Here is a 12,773-nt window from a genome sequence, read left to right as displayed (position 1 = left end):
GCTATTCTCCTATCGACAGACATTTAAGTTGTATTCAGTTTTTAACCTTGTAAACAATGCATATGGTGGACTTTTTAAAGGTTAGAATTTTCAAGTTTTCACCTTACAATTGATTTATTGATCAGACATTTGTCAAGCATCTGCCCTGTGCCTGGAACTGTGCCTTTTTTAATGGCACCACCAACTAGAAGAAAAAACTCTGCTTGTCAGTTCACAAGGTAAAAATGGATTTCGGTATAAACTGCCTAGCCCACGATAGCCTTCATCAAGAGAGCTATAATTTCGGGAGAGCCTGCTCTGTGCGGCTGCTGTGTCAGGCATTTTACAATCGCTTATCCATACACAGGTCACTAGTACTCTCATTGTACAGATGAAGCAGCCGAGTCTTAGAGAGGTTAAGTAAACTACGCAAGGACACGATGAAGAAGTGATAGAATTGAGTTCGCTCATTCGTTCAACAAGCTTTTGTGTTTTTTTGTTTGTTTCCTGGGAGGGTCTACTAATGCCAGGCATTCTTCTACAGTCACACTGGGAAGTAATACATTGTCAAGTAAACCAGATACAGGGCTTACACTCTGGGTGGCCAATGATAAACAAGTAAACAGAGGTAAAATGCACAGTCATGAGGTGCATAACGATGTTTCAGTCAACCGTGGGCTGCAGAGATGAGAGTGGTCCCATACGATTATAATGGAGCTGAAAACTTCCTATCATCTAGTGACACGGTAGCTGTCATAATGCCATAGCACAATGCATTACTCACATATTTGAGGTGATGCTGGTATAAACAAACCTATGGGGCTGCCAGTCATTATAAAAGTATAGCACACGTCCTGGCTGGTGTAGCTCAGTGGATTGAGCGTGGGCCTGCGAACCACATGATTACAGTTCCATTCCCAGTCAGGGCACATGCCTGGGTTGCAGGCCAGTTCCCAGGAGGGAACTCACGAGAGGCAAGCATACATTGATGTTTCTCTCCTTCTCTCCTTCCCTTCCTCTCTAAAGATAAATAAATAAAATCTTTTTTTAAAAAAAGTATAGCACACCTGTCTGCTAAAGCTCAGTGGATTGAACTCGGGCCTGAAAAGCAAAGAGTCACAGATTCGATTCCGGTCAGAGCACATCACTGGGTTGCAGGCCAGGTACCCAGTAGGGGGCACGCAAGAGGCAACCACATAGTGATGTTTCTCACTCTCCTTTCCTTCCCCTCTCTAAAAATAAAATAAATAAAATTTTTTTAAAAGTATAGCACATGTAACTACGTGTAGTACATAACACGTGATAATGGTAATAGACAACTCTGTTCCTGGTTTATGTATGTACTGCACTATACTTTATTGTAATTTTAGAAAGTGCTCTTTCTGATGATAAAATAAGTTCACTGCGAATCAGTATGCCATGCTGTGCTGGCAGCAATCTCATACGTCTCAGGTTTACTGTGTCTCATGATTGCATCATTTTCTCTTGTGCTTGATCTACTCGAGTGTTACTTTGTCCTGCTGTACAGGTTTGTAGCCTATGGGTAATCACTATATTATATGGCATGGATGTGGCGTTGACGACACCATCAACCTTTGTGTAAGAACACTCTGTCACCTGCAGACACACTTCTCAGAATGCATCCCTATTATAAAGTGGCGTCTGATTGTCATTACAAATTGTGCTCTGAAGAAAATGACGGGTGCAGTGACAGAGAGTACTGGGGGCGGGGGCAGGAGGAGGATCGCTGCTTTGGTTGGATGGTCAGAGGCCTTTCAAAGGAGATGACTTCTAGTCGAAACCATGAAAAGAGAAGGCAGAGTCCCTGCAGCCGAGGCGGCAGCTGGTCTGAAGGGTCTGTCTGTCATGGGGAGAAGTTTGGCATGCTTGAGGTACTCGCAGGAAGGACTCCGATGTGGCTTCAGGGAAAGTCGTGAGGTCAGGGTGATGCACGGTGAGTATGGAGAAAGGGCAGCTCTGAGCCTGTGGAGTTTCCTAGATCCTGGAGAGGAACGTGGATTTCATTTGAGAAGGTGAAATGGTCTTATTTACGTTTTTAAGTAATCACTTTGGCTTTTCTATAAAGGAGGGTTAGAGAGAGGAAAGAGTAGAACTCTTGAGATGAGTTAGGAGAACACAGCAATTGCCCAGGCACAAGATAACCAGAGCTCAGTCTAGGATAGCCGTATTGAGAACGGCAAGAAGGAGGAAGACCTACCTGGTTTTTGGTGTTACAAATGACAGGAGTGTGTGACTCCAGGCTCCATCCCTCCCTGTATCACAGAATCCTCCCTGGCTGGGAATGGGGGAAATCTTATGGAAGATTCTTGTTTCTGGGAACCTTTAGGTCTTCTATGTTGGCTTCTGAAAGCTGAACACTCTTTCAAAAAACTTGAAAATGTCCTTGCCCTCAGTCACACCACCCATGTATATCATGCCCTGGTGAAGCATTTCTGCAGACCAGGGGTATTGCTCACACTGACTCCTGACTTCCTGAATGTCGCAAACACCCAGCTCAGTGGATGTGACTTCCTGCTGTTTGCGGCTCACGGTGCCGCAAGGGATGGCTTTCCATGAGGCAAAACCTGATCATGGTCTAGTATTTTAGGTCACACAGAATCGAGTGGCAAAAGTGGTGGGGATGGAAACCCACCATTAAAAGCTTTGAATGAATTATTGGGCTTAGAGTCTGAAGGGACATTTCTGTGTTCTTCTTTTTATTTAAAAATATTTTCTTTTATTATTATTTTCTTTTCTCCAAATAATGGATATTGATTACCAGATAATGAGAAAGTACAAAGAAGAAGAAAATGTATAATTCCACTCACTCCGGTTATCACTGTAATGCTTTCATATATATATAAAGTTAACTTCTGAACAATCATTTTGTCTTGTTTTTATTAATATGAAAAATCAGTCATGCTCATTATGGACAGCTAAGAGAATATAGAAAATTACAAAGAAGAAGGCAATTTCCTGTCCAAGGACAGCTGTTAGTAACACTTTAATATGTTTCCAAGTCCTTTTTAGTGCAGATTATATACGATTGATATCATACCATCTACGTATTTTTCCACCTACTATTGCTATCTAACACTTTCCTATGTTATTACAAAGTCTTCACAATGATCACATTTAATCACCACGTAAACCTGCCTTCAGTTTTTGCTACAATGTGCCTTCAATTCCCCACTGTAAAACAATAAATCCGTGTAAAATAACACCACCACCGCCCCCCACCCCCCCGCCCCTGACTGCTGTGAGAATTGCGCAGGTTGGATGAGTTGGCGAGCACAGAGCCTGATGCCCGGCGAGAGTACCCGACCCGTGTTCGCAGCTGCCATCATTTCCTTCCTACAAATGAAGTCAGCTTCGTTTTTTGTAATTAGATGGAAAGCTCTTTCTTTATAAACGATTCCCATTTCTCCATAGTTAATTCCTAGAAGTGGACTTAGTGGGTCGGGCAGTGGGCATCATGTTAAGGAGCTTAACATTGTGTTTGCAAGTGTCCCCGTAGGGCTATGTGGGGAATATTGAGATCTGAAGTATGAGCAGCTGCCTTGTTGACAATAGCCATGAGCAGATAGGCAGTGTCATGGGAGATGACCCACAGGGTTAGTATTCTGTATTGAGAACAATATTTATTCTCAGTTACCATAGAGGGGAGAGGGAGAAACGCCTTCCTAACTGGCTGTAGCGGAGTCACATAGGGGGTTTTGAAATATTTAACTCTCTCTTCTGCCTCTTCAGCATCATTGTATCCCTGCCGTGACAACCTGGGGCAGGCTTTTTTCTCCTGAAAAACTCACCATCCTCTCCCTCAGAAATCACTAATATAATAACGGCTTTACAGATAGAGGTGTATCATTTCCTTCAGATGTGTTGGATGGGAAATTTGTGAGCAGCAATCACTGGTTTAGGTGATGGCATATAGTTGTTAGGACTCGGGGTCTGAAGCAAAAGGAGAAATTGCATCTGTCAATTTTGAGAAAGACTGCTTGGTGCATTCCTGAGGCTGCCCTTAGTGGATCACAGCTTTGCTCTGGGCCCCACTTTAGACACCCTGGGAGAGCATCTGCTGAATTTAAAGTATATGGCGTTTAAGTCTGCCATGGAAACACAATGATCTTTTCATTCAACTCAGATCAATTTTCAGGCCCTGAGCTGTTTCCTTTTAAATTCTACACCCTCAGACTAGTGAACTTAGTTTAGCTGCTTTTTCCTTCATCAGAGCTGCTATTCCTCATCTACCTCCTCTTCCTCCCTAGACTGACAATGGATGGCACACAGCTTTTTACTCCCTCTTTTCCATGTTGTCTGGGTGGGGCTTAGCTTACCCCAGCCCCAAATCTGGCCAATCAGACTATTTCATCTCCTTGGCCACCATGATTGGTGCAGAGGCAGGCACATGACCCAAACTGGATCAGAAAAGACAGAAGAGACTTCCTCTGAGGTACAAGCTGTACAAATGGTGTAAGTACCCGCTGCTGGAAGCCATAGTGAAGCTTTCTGCCGTAGGAGAGAATGAGGCCAAATGGCAAAGCGAAGCAGAGCTGAGATGTGGAAGGAGAGATGGAGAGTTTAAGGACACTGTTTAAGCTCCTGGTTTTAGTTGTAGGAGCTGGAGGCTTCTTTCGATTCTCCTCATGTAGTTGTTTGTTTTTGTTTACAGTCAAAAGCAATGGTTCTCCCAAAGAGGACCCATGGCTGAATTAAGTGTCAGCATAAATTTACTTTGTTAATTTTGTAATTGAGGTGTAATTGACATATAACATCATGTTAGTTTTAGGTGTACAACATAATGGTTTGATATTTGTCTATATCGCAAAATGATCACCACAATGAGTCTAGTTAACATCTAACACCATGTGTAGTTACAATTTTTTCCTTGTCATGAGAACTTTTAAAATCTACTCTCTTAGCAACTTTCAAATATGCATTACAATATCATTTCTAAAAAATTTTATTGAATTTTTTTGGTGACATTGGTAATAAAATTACATAGGTTTCAGGTGTACAATTCTGTAATACATCATCTGTATATTGTATTGTGTGTTTACCATTCCAAGTGAAGTCTCCCTCAGTACAATATTATTAAATATAGTTACCATGCTGTGCATTCCTCCCCCATGACTTGTTTGTAACTCTAAGTTTGTACCTTTAGACCACCTTGACCCATTTTACCCACCCCTTTCTACCTCACTCTTTCCCCAACCCCTCCTCTGGCAATCACCAGTCTGTTCTTTGTATCTATTGGTTTGTTATTGCTGTTTTCAGATTTCACATGTAAGTGAGTTTATACAGTATTTGCCTTTCTCTGTCTGGCTTATTTCACTTAAGGTAAAGCTTTCAAGGTCTAGCTGTGTTTTTGCAAATGGCAAGATTTCATTTTTTAAATTTATTTATTTTAATTGTTGTTCAAGTACAGTTTTCTGTCTTTTACTCCCATCCCAGCCCGCCCCCCCCAGTGCTCCCCACCTCCCTCCCATTTCTACCCCCCCCTTAGTTTTTGTCCATGTGTCCTTTATACTTGTTCCTGTAAACTCATCCCTTTTTCTCCTGAAATTCCCTCCCCTCTTCCCTCTGGTCACTGTCAGCCTGTTCTCTATCTCACTGTCTTTGGCTATATTTTGCTTGTTTGTTTTGTTGTTTAAGTTCCTGTTAAAGGTGAGATCATATGGTATTTGTCTTTCACTGCCTGGCTTATTTCACTCTGCATAATGCTCTCCAGTTCCATCCATGCTGTTGCAAAGGGTAGGAGCTCCTTCTTCTTTCTGCTACATAGGATTCCATTGTGTAAATGTACCATAATTTTTGGATCCATTTATTTACTGATGGGCACCTAGGTTGTTTCCAACTCTTTGGCTATTATAAATTGTGCTGCTGTGAACATTGGGGTGTATAGGTTCTTTTGGATTGGTGTTTCAGGATGCAATAATTCATTTTTATGGCTGAATAATATTCCAATGTATGTATGCCACATTTTCTTTATTAATTTATCCATCAGTGCACACTTAGGTTGTTTCCATATCTTGGTTATTGTAGATAATTGAGGTCATGAACATGGGGTGCATATATCTTTTTGAGTTTTTGTTTTCTTTGAATAAATACCCAGAACTAGAATTGCTTGATTGTAGGGTAGCTCAATTTTTAATTTTTGAGGAACTTTCATATTGTTTTCCATATTTCCTTTACCAATTTACATGCCCAGCACAGCGTATAAGAGTTCCTTGTTCTTAACATCCTCAACAACACTTGCTATTTCTTGTCCTTCTGATAATAGCCATTCTACCAGCTATAAGGTGATATCTCATTGTGGTTTTGATTTGCACTTCCCCAATAATGCGATATTGAGCATCTTTTTATGTACTCGTTGACTATCTATATGTTTACACTATTTTACTTCTTGGTAAGTAGAGAATGTTATGCCCACTCATAATTCCTGGGGGGTATGGGCACAGGGGTTGGAAAATTGTAAGTGCTCAACAAATACTGGGGTAGTAAGTATTAAATGAATGAATGAAGGGATGAATGAATAAGTCAATGACACAGTATCCCTAACTAATTCAGTTTCAGAGTCAGAGTTTTAAAAATTAGATAATTAACCAAGAATGGGGAGGAGAGGTTTGACCCATGACATTTTATAAGATTGTCTGGCTGTCCAGAGCTCTAGACAGAGTCAGATTCAGGCAAACTGAAATACGAAGTTCCATCTAGTGAGTGGACAACAGCTCATGGTTGGTGTTACTGTGTGTCAAAGCAGCACCTCCAGACACCTGGCACCATCCTCATTGTCAGGACTAAATCCTAGGAACATGCCTATCTATACCTCCAGGACACAGCCTCTGTCTCCTCTCAGATTCCCCCAACTGTCCTGGACTGAAGTTTCTTCACACGTGGCACCAAGTGAGAGGAATGAGAATCCCAGGGCATTCAAACCATAAAGTTCTCCAGAGATTAAAGCCGGTAAACGGATTTGTACATTTAGCTTGCTAATTATATTGATGAGGGACCTAAGCTCCAAAAAGCTAAATTAACTCCAGTACTGAAGGTCACACGCCTGGAAAAAAACTAGGCATAAACCTATATTCCATGACTAACTAGCAACTCTGAGCCCTGGAGACACACTCATATCCTCAGGTGCAGCCATGCTACAGACTCATTAATCTCAATGGGGGGGCGGGCAGGGTTTCTCACAAAGCTCCCCATTTGATTGCAATATGTTGAAGGGTTTGGAACCACTTTGATATCCTGTGTTTTGCTCTTAAATTTCCAAGATCCTTTGTGACATCAACCCGAAATGTGAGACTCAGTTCCATTCCAAGTAGTTCCCCAATGTGGGGCCAGCTTGGTGTTCCTGTGCTTCATGTTTGGACAGACACATGGAAAGATTTTACTTATAAGCAATTTTATACCCCATGTCATGTCCTCCCAGTAATATTATACTCCTCCTATACTTCCCTAAAGAAACAAACACCCAGAGAGGGAAAATCACTTGTTTGAGGTCGCTCTCGCTGTAGACAGCAGTTTGAACCCAGCCTCTCACTCCAAATTATATACTGTCCCACACTGAGTTTTCTTTCTGAAAACTGAGAGTATTTTTGAATAGGTAAATCACACAAAGGATTATTCAAAAGTTACAGTGAGTTAAAAGTAAAGTAGTTCCCTCACACCCTGTCCCATTGTCTCTCTGTTCAGTTTTTCTCTGCGGAGATACCTGGTACCTGTTTCTGCATGTGCTTGCAGAAGTTGTCCATGCATTTCAAAATGCCTCCGTATGCATTTCCTCACTCCTACCCCCATAGATTCTAACTTAGTGTTCATGCACAGCACCTTTATTTTTATTTTATGTTATTTTGTTATCCTTACCTGAAGACATTTTTCATTACTTTTTAACAGAGAGAAGGGAGAGAGAGAAACATTGATGTGAGAGGAACATTGATTGGTTGCCTCCCCTACAGGGGATCAGATGCACCTGGATCAGGGATCAAAGCCACAACCCAAGTATGTGCTCTGACTGGGAATCAAACCTGCAACCTTTTGGTTACGAAACACTGCTCTAACTAATTGAGCCACACTGGCTAGTATACACCTTTTTTTTTTTTTTTAAGATTATATTTTGGATTTCTTTCCACCTTGGTATACACGGAGCTGCCTCATTCTTGTTAAATGTTGTGTAGAATTCATTGTCTGGATGTGTCATATATTATTTGAGTGTCAGTTTGACCTCTATGTGAATGTTATTTATAAGCTTTCATTTATAAACAATGCTACAATAAATATCCTTATACAGTGTGTGTGTGTGTATGTGCGTATAATTTTAATGTGTGGGAGTATATCTGTAAGCTAACTTACTACAAATAAACTTGTCAGTAAAAGGGTATGTACACTTACATTTTTGAGTGAGCTCATCAAATTATTCTACACAGAGGGTGTGCTGTTTTGCACTGCCTACAGAAATGTATGTGAAATTGTGTGCTCTTCCTCATTCTTGGCCACAATGGGGTTAGTCATTTGATTTTTGCCCATCTGATGGGTGAAAAACTAGTAACTCATTAGAATTTTATTGTTTTTAAATTTGTTGTTAAGGTATAGTTGGCATACAATATTTTATTAGTTTCAGGTGTACCTGAATTTTAATTTGCACGAAGGAACTTTTAAACTCAAAAAAGCTTTAGGAGATTGGATTACAGCGTGCGCTTCTGAAAGTCAGAGCTCTTGGACTATCTCTTGCTTCCATTTCGGGGAAATAGTTAATATAGTCCTTTCCTTAAGCTGGAATGATCTTTGAAGTTTAGAATCTTGCAACCCTAACACATTTTCTGGTGTGGGTTAATTCTAAGGGAACTATAATTATTAAATAGCTATTATGTGTCAGATCCTCTATAGGTGCTTTCATGCATGCAATCTCACCCACATAGAATATTCCTTATAGCTTTGTGTGATAAATATTATGACCCACAGTTTTCAGCTGAACAAACAGAAGCTGAAATAATACTTGCCCAAGGTGCCAGAGGCATGTGCAGCCTGTACAACTTGACCAGAGTCTGAACTTATTTTCCCATTATAGCATGCAACTTTTTGAATAGGATTTAAAATTTTTCATTCAGGTCTGTTATGGGATATTGAAGAGTTCCCAGCTCCGAGTCCTGAGCTATACTTCTCAAAACTCTTCCCCACCTCAATTATTTCACACACTAAATTTGCTCTAGGGTCTCTCATGGGCCAACCTGCTGTATCTCCTTTAATCCCAGCTGCATTTTCTCCTCTTACTCCTAGTTGTGATAAAAAAACAACACGCACACACATAATATGAGACCTAGCCTCCTCAGAACTGTTAAATGTACAGTGCAGTATGAACTATAAGCACGATGACGTACAGCAAATCTCTGGAACCTTGTCAGATTATATAACTCCAAATTTATACACATTGGACAGCAACTGCCCCCTCCCCCTCCCCCTGGCCCTGGAAATCACCGTTCTGTTCTCTTTTTCTGTGAATTTGGCTATCTCAGGTGCCTCATATAAGTGGAAGCAAGCAGTATCTGTCCTTCTGTGACTGGCTTATTTCACTGAGCATAATGTCCTCAGTGTCTGTAATGTTCTATGTCCCTTCATTTCACTATTCCCATCTTTTATGTAGTTCAACTTGATATCTTTTTCTTTTCTTTTAAATTATTTTATTGTTGTTCAATTACAGTTGTCTGCACTTACCCCCCACCACTCCCACCCCCACCCCAGCCACCACCACGTCCCTCCCTTGCTTCCACCCACCCTTGGTTTTATCCATGTGTCCCTTATAGTTGTTCCTGAGAACCCTTCCCCCTTCCGAACTTCATATCTTATTAAGCTTTTCCTATGCTTCTTAGTCATAGCTCTACCCATTCTATAGATTCTGCTTTTTAAAACACAGGAACTGGCCCAGCTAAGAGAGATGGAGAAACTAAATGGAAAATAATAGAGATTCCTTTATCCAGAGGAGATTATAAACATGCACTTGTTGAATTACTTTTGTGATAGCCACTAATACATGTCTTAGACAAAAGAGAGCTACAATTTTAATGGAGAAGATGAGAGTAAAAGTCAGACTAAAACAGACTAAGAACACGTCGTGTCCTGGAACGACATCCAACATGGCAGCTCTTGGCCACACGCGGCTACGGAGCATTTGAAATGCAGCTGGTTCAAGCTGACATGTGCCGTACACGTAAAGTATCTCCTGGATTTTGAACAAAGACTTCGAACAAAAAGAAAATGGACGTATTTTACTAACAATGTTTAATGCTCATTATATATTGAATTGATATTATTTTGGTTTTATTGGGTTAAATAAAATACATTATTAAAATTTTACATTTTAAAGTATAAGACAGGGAAATTTAAAATATATATGTGGCATTGTATAGTATTTCTATTGGACGGAGCTATTCTAGAAGGACTCTCAGTCATCGAAGCACAAGATGAGGGCAAGGTGCTAGGGCCGGAAAAAGGCTGAGGGTCAAGGAGGAGAAAGAAGGACAAACTGGGGGAGCAGAGGGGCTGTGAGGTCGCACTTCTTTAACTTCTCGGGTGTCCTGAGGCCGTTCTGATTGTGTTTCATGTACCAAACAAACATAAGCACGCTCATATGCCTACTTTATTATATTTTATAATTAATTCCATAATTGGGCTTTTAAAAAAACTTATCCCTTTTCCCTTTTGGCTTCTTTATGATTTCATAAATTTCTAGTGCTTTAAGACAACTAGTTTGTGGTAATTTCATACAGCGGCCCTAGGAAATTAATACCCTGGGCAAGAACAAATTTAGTTGTAGGAATGATAACTGGAGTATCTTAAAATCCTGGAAGTTTGACCAGTTGGACAGAATCTATCAGTAAAGGAATGGCACCATAACTGTATCTTACACGGTAAGACTGTGTTCTCTCTTGAACAGTGTCAGTAGGTTATTTATTGAAGCACTGTTTTTTCTAAACCCTTCATTTACATATACTTTTTGCTTTTAGTGAGCTCACTGAACATGAGAACACCTTAGGCAGTGGTTGAATAGCATTTTTGTAAGCAACGTTACATTCCGGCTCCAAGTCCAATGGGTCAAACCTTCTCTGGTATTTACCAGCGTGAGAGACAGGATGCGACAGGAAAGCACTGCATCTGAAGAATTTTCCCTTCATTCTCACAGGTGACTGGGAAAGAAAGCTGCAGCCAAAAACATACCCCAGTATCAGCAGTAGCCGCTCTACTTATTGCACTGCTTTTAATAGAAAACACTGGAAACCAATCATCTAATTATAAGAAGTGGCAAAATCAATTACAGTACCTTTATACTATAGAATAATAACCAGCTTTTTAAAATTCATGCTTTTGAAAAAAGCTTTTAAAGACATGAGAAATTGCTCATGTTGGGTTGAAAATAGGCTACAGGAGTTGTCAGAGATCATCCCATTATACGTGTAGGATTTTTGCATTAAACTGTTTATGTCACACGCTATATCAAAAAAAGAACTACAGTATAAACAAATATACTCTAGTCACTAGATTTGCTTTTTGTCATGCTACAAATTAGCAATTCTTAAACTACCTTCTACGTATCCTAGGCTTAAGCAAGTGAGTCGATATTTGAGGATATTGGAAACCAGTTCCTTTCAATGCTGAGAAGGAAGTTACGACTGTAACGGTGGAAGCTGAGAGTGTGCTCAATAAAAGGAACTAAGGCTCTTTGGAGAAATAGCAGATTCTAGGATTGGGTCAGGGAAACACAACATGAATCATCTTGTACCAGGAAGTAAGAAATTTCTTACACAACAGTAGGAACATAAAATAATACGGAATCCAACGTAAAGAGCTCCCACTGGCCAAATGTGGCACAATGTTCACATCATAATAAATAATGGTCATAATGGTAATGGGTTATAGCCCATTAAATAAAATTAAAATCTATGAGGTCATACTTATATCAATAAATGAGTAAATAAAAAATGAGAACAGAAGAGCCCCGGCTGGTGTGGCTCAGAGGACTGAGTGCCAGCCTGTGAACTGAAAGGTTGCTGGTTCCATTCCCAGTCAGGGCACATGCCTGGGTTCCAGGACAGGTGCCCAGATGGGGCAGGCAATAGGCAACCAATCAATGTATCTCTTGCAGATTGATGTTTCTCTCTCTCCCTCTCAAAAAATAAATTAAAATCTTTTGAAAAAATGAGAAAGGAAAAAAGTCCTTTGAGTAGTATGCCTAACAAATATTCAAGGAATGATAGACATAGAAAAATCAGTAATGGATACTAAAACTAGTGGTGGGAGGTTTAATGAGGAATGGAATATTTATGTAGTCTCAAAGTATCTCCATATAAATCACTACCACTTGAAGCGAGCAAACAGGGATGGTAGAGTCGGGGAAACTGGCAGACTCCGCTTGAAGAAAGTGATCCAAGTTCACAAGCCGGTGTCATTTGTCTCAGGGTGAGATGCACCGAGGAGGATGCAGCGTTACTGTGGTGCTGTTGCTGCCAAAAGGCAAAACCCAAATCTGATCAGACAAATCCAAATCAAAAGACACTGTACAAATTAATGAGCTTGTACTCTTGAAAAATGTCAAGGTCAAACACACACACACAAAAGCTGAGGGCCTATTCCAAATTAAAGGAGATTAAGAATTGTGGGAATTAAATGCACCTAAGATGTACCTTGGATCAAGAAAAGAAAATCTATAAAGGATATCTATGGGACAACTGATGCATATAGATTGTAGGCTGTGAGTTGCATCCCTGTTAAATTTTCTGATTTTGATCATTGTACTGTGG

Source organism: Sturnira hondurensis, unplaced genomic scaffold, assembly GCF_014824575.4.
Source record: "Sturnira hondurensis isolate 20B ecotype Veracruz unplaced genomic scaffold, ASM1482457v3 Scaffold0022566, whole genome shotgun sequence".
NCBI lineage: Eukaryota > Metazoa > Chordata > Mammalia > Chiroptera > Phyllostomidae > Sturnira > Sturnira hondurensis.
This window is presented reverse-complemented; position numbering follows the sequence as displayed.